Source organism: Lynx rufus, unplaced genomic scaffold (assembly GCF_022079265.1).
Source record: "Lynx rufus isolate CCGP_SWC_20201006 ecotype Redwood Valley unplaced genomic scaffold, mLynRuf1.p SCAF_8, whole genome shotgun sequence".
Lineage (NCBI taxonomy): Eukaryota > Metazoa > Chordata > Mammalia > Carnivora > Felidae > Lynx > Lynx rufus.
In genome coordinates this window covers 127,858,056-127,873,666 of record NW_025814896.1, presented here as the reverse complement: position 1 = coordinate 127,873,666, position 15,611 = coordinate 127,858,056, and positions in this window count along the sequence as shown.

Here is a 15,611-nt window from a genome sequence, read left to right as displayed (position 1 = left end):
ATGTAAACTACAGCTTTAATAGGAGCCCTGACTTTCTAGAAAGATTATATTTCAGAACCCGCATTCATGCATTTCAGTTGCCATGGGCACAGGCAGCTGTGTGGATATGAAGCTTTTAAGTTAAGCAGCCAAAGGAGACTTTTGATTAAAGCAGATCTCAGCTTGCTTAATGAGTAATGATAGATCCTAAATCCAATACACCAACTCTTTGAGGGCATTGTCAATGTAGTTTATTTGCTTCCAATGACATTTCTTAAGTCACGTTTGTTGCATGAATTAGTGAATGAATGGATAGTTTAATTAATGGGTATAGATTGAGGGACTGTATATGATAGGCATTTTGCCAACAGGCAGAGATACAAAAATGAATAAAATATGGTTTCTGCCCTCAAAGATCTCACTCTTCAGTGAAGAAGGAAGTTATACATAATGGTAATTTTTTAAATAGACAAGTTTTATGTCCAAGAGAAACCATTCCTGGGAGAAGAAGGCAGTGCCAGACAAGGCTATGAAGGGGGCAGTGATACTGAAGCTTAGTCCTAGTGGATGAGTGGGCTTTGCTCCAATACATTTGAAGACCAAGAACACTCCAGAAGAAGGAAGAATGTTTAGAAAACCTAGTCATGAAAGAGCAACATCCTTTGGGAATGCAAGGAATATTTCTCATTCAGACAGATAGTTCTAGCATTGCTCAAGTACCAATCAGTAATGCCTTTAATATCTGGCAATCTTAATCATCCAAAACATGACCTGGAAAGGGCTCCTCAACGTGGGCACAACCTATAACAAAGTCCATGCACTTGATTTCTTTGTGGAATGGTGACACTATCTTCAGAACAAAAACCTAGGTAGGTAAATGCTTCATGTGACATCAAGTTTATTCATTTGACAAACACAGTCTTCAATAGTTTTTTTTGGGAACATACACAAAGGAAAACATAAACTGAGAATAAGAAAAAAAAACAGAAAAATGCAGAAATCTAGTAATCATCTTACTAGTCCTTCTCTTCCCCCAATAAGAATACATCCAGCTCCCAGAGCATATAACAGGAAAATATAACTTTGTAATGATCCTTCTGACTAGGAGACTGGTTAAGATTCCAAGTCTGAAATGTGTTAAAGTAAGGTAACAGGCAATGACTCCATAAAGTTTCTCATCAAAACCACCTAACCATTAAAACGTCTGGCTTCTTCAGGGTGTTAGTTTTTACTCATTTTTAAACGTGTTCGAGGAATTATTCATTTCTGAAAGGTCTGACTGGAAAACTGAGATCAGTGCATTTTCACTTACCTCATGATTAGTGAAGCAGATATTGGCTTCCTTATCCTATGATTCTTTTGTGTGATGAACAAAGTCACTAGGTTAATCAGAAGGCAGTCAGTTGAAATACATATTTTATTTAGACATCCAGAGGCAGAAATATTATTACACCAAGTTTTAAATTGAAAATCAAGTGAAGGCATTAAGCAGGATTTTAAAGAGATGAAACTATGCTCTGAAATACTCAAAGAGGCTGCTCTTATAAGGACAGGGGCTGGGAGTTAGGCTAATGGAAGGTTTTGACTCTCCTTGCACGTTTCTGCAAAGATGCAGAAAAACGCAAACATATGCAATATTAATCATACACAACAAATCCATGACATCTAGTACCTGGCTTATATCCAAAGAAAAACGGAACTGTATCTCAACTCTACTACCTGTTAAAATTTTAACCTTATTCTGAATCACGGTTTAATCTCTCAAAATTGATTTATCTATCTAGCTTTTGGATACCTTTGAAATTCAAATGAAGTAAGTCTGTAAAAGCATGATCCTCATTCCATGATTTTTTCTTTCCAACAGGAGTCTTTAGAGAGCAAAGATGACACCTAGGAGAACTACTGCCATGAGTCTTTGCTCTCCCAGTTTTACAGGGCTCTTGTGAGATTAACGATCATATATGGTAAGTGCTGGCACATATGTAAATGGTCAGTAAAAAGTAATTGTTGTTATTCTATGCATTTAAAACTCCAGGAAAGAATTCCCATCTTAAATTGTCTTTCTACAGGAGATCATTAGAGAGCATTTCTGATTTAAAAATAGGTACCAAAGCTCTTCTTCAGTTAAAAACCTGACTCATTTCTCAAGTTACAAATATAATACCCTCATAGGTTTTTTGGTTTCTGCAATGACAAGAATTTCTGCTCAGAAGCAGATTTAGTATGAAGTTTAATCCTCCAGGGCTCTTACTTTGCAAAGTCCCCTTGAGGTTCTGGAAGAGGCAAATAGTGTATTCAATCAGTCATGCGATTTTATAAAATTTGCAGAATAAATGTGTTTTAGCAGCAGACAGTTAAGACCATTGACTTTCCACTTTATCTGTCATACTCCCCTTCCTGTCAGGCACAGAGCACCTAACCAAAAGGTATGGAGTACCTAGAAAAAAGGAAAACTGAACTTGAGATATATTCAGTTTGGTTTTAAAGAAATATACTGATGTGGCTCACAACACTTCCATGTATAGTTAAGTCTTTGATAGTCATTTTGTATAGGGATGTTTTCCAGGCACACTACTGCCACCAACTGTGGCAAGTGACCTCATATCTTGACATGAAGGTATAGGGCAGAGGTTGAAGGCTGATAGGAATAAGTCCCATAGTACCTGGTGCTAGAATTAAGTGGGTAATAGAAAAGAGACAAAGTTTGAAAGGAACAGAGCTGAAAATTCTTCCAAATCCTATAACTTAATATGAAAGATGATAGAGATTTTCCTAAATTTAACAATGACCCCAGAAATATAAATACCATTGCTAAAATTATTCTTGATCAATATTATTTTAATTCAATTAACCTCTATACACAAAAAGGTGAACTTTTTTATTCTCTCTATAGATAATATTATAAAATATCATCATACAAAAATATAATCAAATACAGCTTAACCAAATAAACAAAGAAAAAATATTATAGAGGTAAGAAAAGCAGTTAATAAAAACTATGATAGCTCTCAACTTTAAAAATTTTTCATGTGAAATTTTTCATTTTTTCGCATGTATATTTTTCAGTCTAAATTAATATTTACTTTTGTATCTTATTTTTTCTTTTTTTCTAAAAGGAAAATCCCCAAAATAGGTGTTTGAAGTCCCATAAAATCTGCATCAGTCAATCCCCTCTCAACATTCACTCAGATCCTGAACTGTCTATATACACAGTACTTTTGGTGGTCCAAGTAGCACTTAATTATCCTCTTGACCTCCAGCATTTAATCAGTAGATAAAGGCACTAGGAACAAAACGGAGATCAAATATCACTTTTATTAATGGATACCCAAAGACTATCATAGGTCTCCAAAGCATGCAAGGGAGACCTGAAGCCAATCTGGGTGGCCTATTTTGTCCCACATGGGAGGCAATGAGACCTGACTCACCCACCAGTCACAATCAGAGCAGGTAGAAAATATTTCATGTCTTCCTGAAACTGGAAAGCCTATTCCATAGGTTCATTTCATACAAACTGGAAACCCATCTATTCAATGCACCTGGGCACACTGAGTTCAAAGAGGACAAGAAATAATAGGAAATCCAACATCCACATTGCCTTTACCGTGAAATCACTGTGGTGGCTAAAAAAAATGTTCTCCAAAGTAGATAAGGATGTACCCAATTAAATTAGCTTCACCTTTTTTTTTTTTTTTTTTGAATGTGTGTGTGGTGGTGGAGTGCTGGAAAGGAACAGAACAAGTGTTTCTTCAAATATCCCCTCTCCATGGATGTTCCTTCCTATGAAAAAAATGAGTAAAGGGTAATAATGATTTATCATTGGAAAGGGTCTAAAGACTGATTTAAATAAAAGACTCAAATTCTTTGAACTGATAGCAAAACATAGGAAACACCAATGTGTATGTATCAACTTTACTGTAGAATATACCTATTAACCTAAGTTCTTTGGGTGTTTGCTAAATCTTGGAACAAATATGCACATTCTCCTGCCTTATGAAAATTTTCAGAAAGCCAATAGTTAACCTAAGGATATAAAACAATCATTCTGTAATAAATACATAACCTAAGTCTCCTACTAAAGTTAGTTTGCTTCAGGGTCTTATACCATTCCAGGAATTTATTTGTGTAGGTACACTTTTGCAGTATGAAAAGAAGCATATTTTGATGTACTTGTAATGTCAAGGAGAAATAACCTGTAACTCACAAACAAAAGAACTATAAACATTTAACATGCATTTACCATGAGCAAAGAGAGAACCTCACTGTGTCTGCCTCAGGGAAGCAGAAGAACCAGATATGGAATCAGGGAGTTGGAACCTATTGAGGGATGTAGGTAACATAGTGAAGTGAACAACAGAATAATGCAGGTGTTCTGAGCATAATTATGCTTCTGGATAGCCATATGATCTTTAAAAAGTGAACTATATTTTCTCTGGACCTCCACACTCTCATACACACCTGTGTGTGCATGTGCACGCACACACACAGAAAAAAATGAACTCATCCAGCTGTTAAGATCAGTGACAAAGTACAGGATTGAATTCTTGATGCAGTGCTTCCCAAAGAGCATTCATCTTGATTCTAATACGTGAGAAAAGTTCTGAAGAACAGCTTTCCATGGTCAAATAATTTTAGAAAATGTTGCATATTTTCCCCGTTGATATATTCAGTGTGCATTAGTCTGTTAGTCTAAGATGTACAACAGTAATGTAATAGTTGTATCTTTGTTTAGCATAATGCTTGAAAAATGTATTTATGAAAACCTTTTAGGACAATATCTATGATATATAATTTGGGAATGTCCTCTGAGGCAACATTTGAGAGTTGCAAACAAATTCTTTAGAGACCTACAACACAATACTGCATTTAGATAACATAGTCAGAACCCTGCTTTGAGCTGTCCTCCTGTGATAGTGCTGAATTTGTTATTTGGAATGCCAATGGCCAGACATAGGAGAATCCTTTGATATAAAACATGAAGTGGAGGGGGAGGGGTGTTGGAGGAGGGAAGAGTATGTTGATCTTTAATAATATTTTTCTTAATGCGAACAAAAACTTTTTTTCAAACCTTTAGTTAAATTCTAGCTAGTTAACATATAGTGTAATATTAGTTTCAGAAGTAGAATTTAGTGATTCATCACATAACATACAACACTCAGGGCTCAACACAAGTGCCTTCCTTAATACCCAACACCCATTATTAGCCCATTCCCTCACTCACCTCCCTCCATCAACCTTCAGTTTGTTCTCTATAGTTAAGAGCTTCTTATGGTTTGTCTCTCTCTATCTCTTTTTCCCCCTTTTCCCATGTTCATCTGTTTTGTCTCTTAAAATTCCACATGTGAGTGAAATCATATGGTATTTGTCTTTATCTGACTGACTTTTATTTCATTTAAAATAATATATTCTAGCTCCATCCACATGGTTGCAAATGGCAAGATTTTTTTTTTTTGGATGGCTGAGTAATATTCAATTATATCTGTATGTGTACACACACACACACACACACACACACACACACATACACACATCTTCTTTATCCATTCATCAGTAAATGGACCTTTGGGCTCTTTCCATAATTTGGCTACTGTTGATAGCCAAACTGCTACTATAAACATTGGGGTGCATGTACCCCTTTGAATAAGTATTTTTGTAGCCTTTGGATAAAAACCTAGTAGTGCAATTGCTAGGTTTCTTTTGAGGAACTTCCATACTATTTCCTGAGTAGCTGTACCAGTTTGCATTCTTACCAACAGTGTAAGAGGATTCCCCTTTCTCCACATCCTTGCCAACATCTGTTGTTCCCTGTGTTGTTAATTTTAGCCATTCTGACAGGTTTGAGGTGGTATTTCATCATGGCTTTGATTTGTATTTCCCTGATCATGAGTGATATTGAACATCTTTTCATGTGTCTGTTGGTCATCTAGATGTCTTCTTTGGAAAAATGTCTACTCATGTCTTCTGCCCATTTCTTAACTGGATTATTTGTTTTTTGGGTGTTGAATTTGATAAATTCTTCATGGATTTTTTGGTAGCAGTAAGTCATGTGGGGTTGAAGATTCATTGACTTAAATATGTTTGTCACCATGATAGGACCTCATGTAGGAAAAGTCGACATATAGTAAAAAAAAGAAAGTCACAAGTTCTAACTGTGAATTATGTTCTATGAGAGATACAAAATACTATAAATTTATGGTATTTATTTTTTATTTTTTATTTTTTTTATTTGAGTAGAGAGAGAGAGAGGAGAGAGAACATGCATGCACAAGCAGGGGAGGGGCAGAGAGAGAGAGGGAGAGACAATCCCAAGCAGACTCTGTGATGTCAGCACAGAGCCTGATGTGGGGCTTTAAATCACAAACTGTAAGATCATGACCTGAGCCAAAATCAAGAGTCAGATGCTTAACCAGCTGAGCCACCCAGGCACCTCTATGGTCTTTATTCTAAAAGAATTTAAGATTCCAGTTGGGGAAATAATGCACATATATGTAACCAAAAAAAAAAAAAGAAAATAAAAGAAAGAAAGTTGTTAAAAATAGATTAAGAAGATAAAGCAGAGACAGTGGAGCGGTAGGTATTTGCAGAAAGGATAAATCCCTCTGTGTGGTAAGGGAAAACTGCATAAAATAAATGGATGGCTCAGGTATTTCTCTTCTTTTAGTTTATTTGTTTATTTTGAGAGAGAGAAAGCACGATCAGGGGAGGGGCAGAGAGAGAGGGAGAGAGAGAGAATCCCAAGCAGGCTCTGGGATGTCAGTGCAGAGGCTGACATGGGGCTGGATTCCATGAACTGTGAGATCATGACCTGAGCTGAAATCAAAATCAGATGCTCAATCAACTGAGCCACCGAGGCACCCCCTAAGAATGATTATGCTGAGCATGGAAGGATGGATGGATGGATGGATGGATGGATGGATGGATGGATGCATTGATGGATGGATAAAAGAGTAAACATCAGAAATGATAATGAGAACAGTTTAAGATAGAAAACTGATCATGTATCAGAATATCTCAGGTAGAAATACCACGAATAATACCTGATAATGAGAAATTTAAAGCAAAAGCTATCAGGCCCAAGATAAGTTAAAATTTGACTGTGATATTCTATAAAGATTATATAAAGGGGGTGACATCTAAGCCAAGTCTCTAAGAATAAATTATATCAAATGAGACAGAGAAAGAAGGGAGCATTTCAGAAAGTCCAGACCAAAAAGCAAAGGAATGGAGATGCAAGCAGAAATTGGATGATTAAAGAATGTTAAATAACAAATGTGCCTATGAGGTGCAGGTGGCAGTGGATGAGACTGACAATAGGTGAAAGGGTCTTCACAGTTAAGGGCTAAAAACTGTGAAGGGTCTTGAGTGCCATATTAGCAAAGGATTCATGCATTATTAACTTTATAGTTAAGTCTGTTTTAAAACAAAACTTTTCCAACCATTCTCTCAGGATATGCAGGGACCACTGAGGAGCCAATCCAGAGAAGACAAGATCAGAAGAAAATAAGAAAGCACTTGCTTCCAAGTTCCACATCTTCAACTCAGTTAGAATAGCTCTGCTCCAAATATCATTTCATGTTCAGCTTCCACTTAGGGTTTGGTTTAAACAAAAAGACCTATAAGTTTTTAAAATGTTTACCACCCTCGGGGAGCCTGGGTGGCTCAGTTGGTTAAGCATCTGACTTCGGCTCAGGTTATGATCTCGTAGTTTGTGACTTCAAGTCCCACGTCAGGCTCTGTGTTGACAGCTCAGAGCCTGGAGCCTGCTTGAGATTCTGTGTCTCCCACTCTCTCTGCCCCTCCCCTGCTCGTGCTCTGTCTGTCTCTGTCTCCCTCTCTCTCTCAAAAATAAATAAACATTAAAAAAAACTTTTAAATAAAAATAAAAAAATAAAATGTTTACTACCCAAAGATTTGAAAAGATAACTGGTTTTCAAGTACAAGATACTATAGAAAGGCAAGGATGCTTTAGGAAGATATTGTAACAATTTAGGTAAGATATGACTAACCTTTTATTAGAGAAATCAAAACTAGTAGAAAATGGAAACATTCAAAAAATATTTCTGAATTATGATAAGCAGGAACTGTCTGTTTACTGAATGTTGACATTGAGATACAAAGTGGACATACAATGATGACTCTAATGTTTATGTTCAAGGGCTTAGGAATATGAGTGTATCATTCACTGAGGCAAGGATCATAAGCTGAAGAGAAGAAAAGCAATGGGACCTCTTCCATTTTATATATGCTGATTTCATATCCAGGCTTGCAAGCAGATAAAGAGATACAGTTAGGTATTTCCAGAGACAAATATGGGTTAGAGATATATAGCTGGGTGTTCAATGGAAAATGAGTGGATATATACCTCAGATGTAAACCCCCAAGGAAAAATTATTAACAATAAGAGGGATATTAAGAGAAAATGTTTTTCTTTAACATTAGTTAGTTATTTACTTTAGCAGTAACTATGTTAAGAGTTTCACACGCATTATTTTATTTAATTGCATGTGAGTTCTATGAGTAAGGAACATCACTATTGAGGAGAAAAATGTAGACATTAATATCTGAAGTGGAACTATCTATATTCAATTCTGCCTTGGCTATTTACTATCTGTGTCATTTGGGGCAAATTATTTAACTAATCTGTGTTTTGCTGTTCTTATCTGTGAAATGAGGGTAGTATTCCCTAGAGCTGTGATGAGAGCGATATACACTCAATGCAAATAAGATGTTTATCACAGTTTCCATGCCTGGTAAGTGTTCAATAAATGTGAGCAATTATTTTCCATTCCGTTTTACAGATAATTGAAGATAAGTCAGAGAGATTAAATAATAACTAACGACACACTGCTAAATAAATGGCGAGTGTCATCCATTCCCAAGTCCACTTTTAACCTTTACACTAGTCTGACTCATGTGCAGAAGGAAAAATAAGTCAAGATGGTAACCTTGGGAAATGCCTACATTTAACAGCAAGAAGAAACCAGAGCAGTAGGTTAAATAGATTTAGAAGGCATGGTCAGACTACCAGAAAAGGCCGGGGAGGATGGTGTTGCTAAACTATTGGAAAAAAGGGGTACCCAGTAATTTCAAAAACTTCAGAGGATTTTAAGAGGAAATGCAATGCAAGACTGTGAGATTCAACAGTCAGACATTCCTGGAACAGTTAAGAGAGGATTGAGCAGAATGGATAGAAAAAACCCGAAGCAGAACCATTTAAGAAATGACTGCAAAGGAGGGAAATAAATGCAGTAAGTGTAGAAGTATGAATGGAGAATGTCAGTGTAACATACAACTTAAGGGAAAGCTTAGTGCAGGCTTTTATAGAATGGGGAAGCCTTGGCCATATTTTCATATGGAGACAGGAACCAGTAAGGAGAGAAAGGGTGAATATATTAGGAAGGGGCTAATCAATGCATCACGGTGAAGGAGGACGTAGGAATACATGGGGGAGAGAACACAGTGACACAGTTTAGCTTTTGAAAAGAAAGACTCTGGTTACAAGAGAGAACAGAAGACATGTATAATACTTACCGTGTGAGGGAAACATGTAGAATTTAACCCCTAGTGGCTTCAGATTTTTTTGTATGAAGAAAGAAATTCATTTGTAAGCACTGAGAGAGGGATTGTGTAGGGACCTCGAGGAAGAATAAAAATTTCTCCATGGGAATAAGAGAAAGATTGCTGAGCAACCATGAAGGCCCTGCTGAGCTTAGAGCAAAACAGCTGATTAAGCAGCTTGCACAAGGAAGTGAAAGAGATAATGAATTTCCTATCCACAGAATAAGTTAAAGGGAGGCCAAGGGATATAAAGCACTCACACAAATGTAAATGGTGCTTATAAGTCAATACATATTTCATATAAGGAAGAGAGAGAGAATACAAACAAGTATTTGGGTAAAGCATAATACATAAATATATGTAACAGGCTGTGCAATATTTGTCATGGAGCGTCCTACAGAGGAACAGGCATTACAATATCATTTTTGGACATCTTATTCACAGGACATATATGTGGCAATTTAAAAGACTACGATTCCAGTTCTGACTGTCACTAACAACTCGTTAGTGGCCTAACCTGATTAAAACATGTTTCCACTCTCTGGGTTTCAGTGTCCTCACCTACAAAACGAGGTAGAACTGGAAGCTCTCTAAAGGATACTCCAGTTTAAGGACTGCAGGACTCTATATTATTCATAATAATATTCGCTGCTTTCCCTCTCCACCTGCCATGCCTACAGGGATATGTTCTTTGAACAGGATATAACTCTTAAGCTGACATTAAAGGGATGTATTAGAACTCTCAGGATATAGGCATGTCTCACTGACCCAAGGGCAGATACGCAGCGAAGGCTCAAAAGGGAGCTGCTTCATTCTTATCTCTCTCTGCAGCTTTCTGTGCTACTTAATCTGCATGGAGGAAGATGGACGCACCACAGCTCTGAGGTTTAAGGGATCACATCAAATGATAAACTAGGATCTTCGAGTTCTTATTCCAGCTGGCTTCAATGGATTTGAGATTCATTCTAGTTCAAAATATTCTGGAGAAAGGGGTAATTTCACTATACACACACACACACACACACACACACACACTTATGGAAGCCCACATATGAATCAACTACAGTAGTTCTAAGCTATGCAAAAATTTACTATAAGGGCTTAGGTCAAATGGTGGCAATGATCAAAGGGAAGAAAGGTCCTCAAATATTTTTGTCTCAAGATCAGCAAATTGTTATACCGAAACCAAAAATATGACATCCCAGAAAGTTATGTGCACTGACTTCATCACTGCTCCCCTTAATGAGATCCATATCTCTAATTATTTTCCCCACCAGGTCCAGGAACACCCTCTTTTAATCACCTGTGGTTTCTATCCCTTCCTTTTGCATTCTCAAGGCAGATAGGAGAAGCATGTGAGCAGACTGTTTAGTACATTGTAGGCGCTTAATAAATACTCCTGAAAAAAATGTGGCAGGCTAAATCTCAACCACTGAATGTCTAAGAAGGTTTTACTCAAGAGAAAGCATAAAGGGGCATCTGGGTGGCTCAGTTGGTTGGGCGACTGACTCTTGTTTTCAGCTCAGATTATTATCTCACAGTTCCTGGGTTCAAGCCCCATATCAGACTCTGTGCTGACAGTACAGAGACTGCTGGGGATTCTCTCTCTCCCTCTCTCTTTGCCCTTCCTGCATGCTGTCCCTCTCTTTCTCTCTCAAAATAAATAAATAAACTTAAAAAAAAAGAGAGAGATAAAGCATAAGAATCTTTCTCTGAGTTAGAATAAATTCTCAATATATGGCGACATGGTACCTGGGTCACATGGGTCAAACTGTGGAGTTAGTGCTTTGACTAGAATTCTGAAAGGGATTCTTGTGCAAGCCCACCAAATGACACCCATGGATACTTCATAAATACACCTGAAGCTGAATTTATGACATGATCTCATGTTTACATCTTCCACCAGCCTTGCCACCATGCCCACAGGAAAATAAGTCAATTCATAGGTCTAATGATTTCAGTTTCATTAGGAAACATTTTTTACAATGGCATTAGCAAGTAATTTTACTTGTTAACTGTGTCTCTTTACCTAAAGCACAGGCCCGGCATAAACAAATGCATTTGTAAGTGTTTGCTCAAAGCTCAATTATTCATATATCCATCGAATAAATGGGCACTTACTTCCATTTGGACCTGCAGCCACAAATTTCATTTACTCAGAGAGATATATTAATTAGTATTAGAAAAAGTTCTTTTATCAACACAAATCAATCAGAAATGTCCACTCATAGAAATGTTAATTTTAAGAACTATGTGATATGTGTAAAAATAAAAATACCAAAACAAAAATGAAAAAGAGATATTGAAAGAGCATATCCATTTTATAGTAAGGGAAGAAGTATTTAGGAAAAGAATTGGTTTTTGCAAAACAAATATTGTTTCAAAATATAATCATAACCCTCTTGCTAATAACCACTGGAGAACTTACATAGAAGACTAATTATGTTTCATAAATGATCACATGGCTCTTCATAATTGATATGAAATTCTGTTTTTACAAGCTATTGTCTACCTGTAGTATGAATGCACGTTATTAAAAGTCTCCATTGCCATCCCAATAATGTAAAAATTCACTAAGACACCTGTATTTAAATCTAGTTTCTATGAGGGTTGAGGGGGGGTGGGAGGGAGGGGAGGGTGGCTGATGGGTATTGAGGAAGGCATCTTTTGGGATGAGCACTGGGTGTTGTATGGAAACCAATTTGACAATAAATTTCATATATTGAAAAAAATAAAATAAAAGTAAAACTAAATGAAAAAAAAAAAAATAAATCTAGTTTCTGACCCAGATATAATTATACTAGAAGGATACTGACATATAAATATATAAGTATATAAACATGCAAATATTAGAAATTATTTAATAGCATTTACAGGCAGTAAAGTTGTTATTTGCAATTTAATTTTTTCCTCTACTGTTGCCAAGAAACTACTGTAGTGAAAGTCAAATATATTGAATCGTCAGAATTAATCCATACTTATATATGAATAAAAATAAATCTTCCCAACAATATAACCAAACACACTTTGATGGCTCCTCCTATGCTTAAAAACACTTCAATATCCTTATTGTGGTGTGATTTGGTCCTCAAACACCTTTCCTGGTTATTTCCCTCTCTAAACTCTGAACATCCTTCTGCCTCTATGTCTCTGCTCAGGGCATTCCTTCTGCCTAGAATGCCTTTTCTCACATCTTTACCCAATGAAATACTATCTAGACTTTCAAGTTCATACAAATGCCTTTCCCTCTATGAAATCTACCCAGAACTCTCAGTGAAAAGTGTTTTGGTTCCCTGACTCTCCATGGTATTTTGTGTTTCTATGATTGATCCATTCCTACCCAGTCTGCCACTTTTCAGCCTCACGAATTTCCCTTGCCTCAGATAGTTATTTGAGTCCTTGGCTGTCTCCTTGCTCAATTAAATCTTGAAGGCAGGCACTGTCTTTCCTTCCTTCTTAGCATATCAATTTTCTTTACAGATTCTGATCCACTTTAGGTATGAAATAAGTATTTGTTGGATGAGCAAACAAAAAATAGTACTTGAAAAATAATCCACATAGTGGTGAATTAGATGATAATGCTTTAATATTTTCTGTATTTTCAGGATATTCCACAATGTATGTATAACTTTTAATCAGATTAAGATAATTTTTAATACCCAGCAATTCTGAAACCAATTCTAGTCACAAGAAAATACCCTAATACATCTAAACATGCTGAGCTTCCCTCAGTACATACCCATTTAAACATTTGAACTTAACTGACACTCAAATTGGCCAAGAAAACCCACCATCAAGTCTTTGGAAATGCAGGAGTTTATGTTATACTATGAGAAGAAAGAAAATGTGCAATTGAAGGCCTTAGACAAATATAAGTCATTTTTAATACTCTGAACACATGGGCAAAAAATAAGATTAGTTAAAATACTTTCTTATAATGGAAACTACTCACCTGCTGTTATTAAATTTTTGGTATAGAAATCTATAGTTTGAGGGTCTGATCAGGTTAATTGCTTTAACTCTATATATATATCTATCTGTATCTAAGTCTAGCTAGCTAGCAATCTAGCTATAATGATACCTGGAGGGAATTTCTTAACCTAGGAAAGTATGTAACAAATAAAATAGTAAAAATAGAATTTTATTCACCCTCTGGAATGAGAATATATACAGTTTACTATGCAATGTAACAAAAAAGAACATTTAGTGAGTTTTGTATCAGATTCTTCATCACCAGGAATCTAACAAGCATGCTTAAAGATTTCTTTTATTTTGTCTATTTATTTAAGTTTATTTATTTATTTTGAGAGAGACAGAGACAGTGCAAGCAGGGGAGTGGCAGGGAGGGAGAGAGAGAGAGAGAGAGAGAGAGAGAGAGAGAGAGTCCCAAGCAGCTCCACACGGCCAGTGCAGAGCCAGTCATGGAGCTCGAACTCACACAACTGCAAGATCATGATGCTAAAACCAAGAGTCAGACATTATAACCAGTTGAGCCACCCAAGCACCCTCATGATTAAGGATTTAAGGGCGGCAACATAGACTTTTTAGGGGCTCATGTAAAAATATCTGGACAACCCCAGGTATATTTTATAAAGATGCATTCAATACTCCAATTTTATACTTTGAAAATTGAATGCTTAACCTTTTGTACACAGTCTATGAAAAATAAAGGTAAACAATATTTCTTAGGCTGTTGAAGTTCTACTTCAACCACCTGACTTCTTTCACTGCTCCGTAGAGGGATGGATGAGTGATGCCACATCTTCCCTCCTCCTTGTCTGAGTGCTAGGCCTGCTCTTGTCACCTACATTCTCCATGCTGCGATTATCCTTTGCAGTCTTCAGATAAGAAAAATAAAAGCTTAATTTTCCTTTTTTGTTCAGAGAGTCAAACTCCGTCAAGGTCCAGAAGGAAAGTAAATCCTGATTTGGGCAGTGACATGACAGTTGCTGGAAATATGACTGCCCAGGGCATTACTGTTTAATCATGCCTGTCTGAAGCCATGTGTGCTATGTACCAACCAGGGAGAAATATCAGCATTTTCACAAACAAAAGAAAGCTGAGATTCAGTTAACTAGCTTTGGATGTTTCCTTTTTAGATGCCCATCTGAGTCACGAGTATCCAAATTCATTAGTAGCAATGAATGTAATAGCATTCTCCAGTTTCATTCTGCTCAGCTGGTTTGGGGTAACACAGATACTCCAAGATGGGAAAAAAAGCACCCACTTAGGTAGAATCATTTTAATCCAATAAGGGTGATTATTCGGCAAAAGGGTTCGATAGGATAAAGAGTTGAGTTTGCTTTCGTGTCCATATGGTTAAAATCCTCTATGACCTATTTTCTCAGATTCTGATCATTCCAAGATGTGGACACTAATCATGAAAGTCTGAACTTAGCTTTTATGGAACTCGTCCATAAATACAGCAGGGAATGTCTTAAGCACTGCAGACTATACAATTTGAGTGTCAGCCATCATCACCACCCATCATGGGCTTGACTTGCCTGACCTCTTTGAACTGATTAGGTTGGATGTGAATTCAAGCTCCATTAGAACATGACGTGAGTGCATTGTCTTGAGCTCTCCATAACACCACGTCTGGCTTCTGAGAAAAGGAAGGTACCACATATGTTTCCTTGAAAAATTATTATGAAAAGTATAATAGGCAATCTTTTGATATAACACCAAGAGGATAAAACCCTCCAAATTATAGATTTCTACTAATTGCATCTTATTGTATATCATATCATCAAAGCTTTTTATTTAAAAAGTGCTCAGTGATCATTTGCTAGATAAATGGATGAATGGATTGCAACCATGTCAAGATAGGTCTAAAAATGACCAAAAACTACAAGTGAACTTGAAAAAGTGAAACCATTATTGTGTTACAAAAGCGCCATTATGGGTGATTTTTTTTATGTTAAAACTATCTTTCTATATCATAGCAAAAATGCTTCAATAATAACCACAACTTGAGTTGAAATACAATTCAGTTCATCAAGGATTGGTCAACTAAGCATATTCTTCATACTATAGAACATAGAAGAACACCTGTGCCAAGGCCTCTGTCCTTG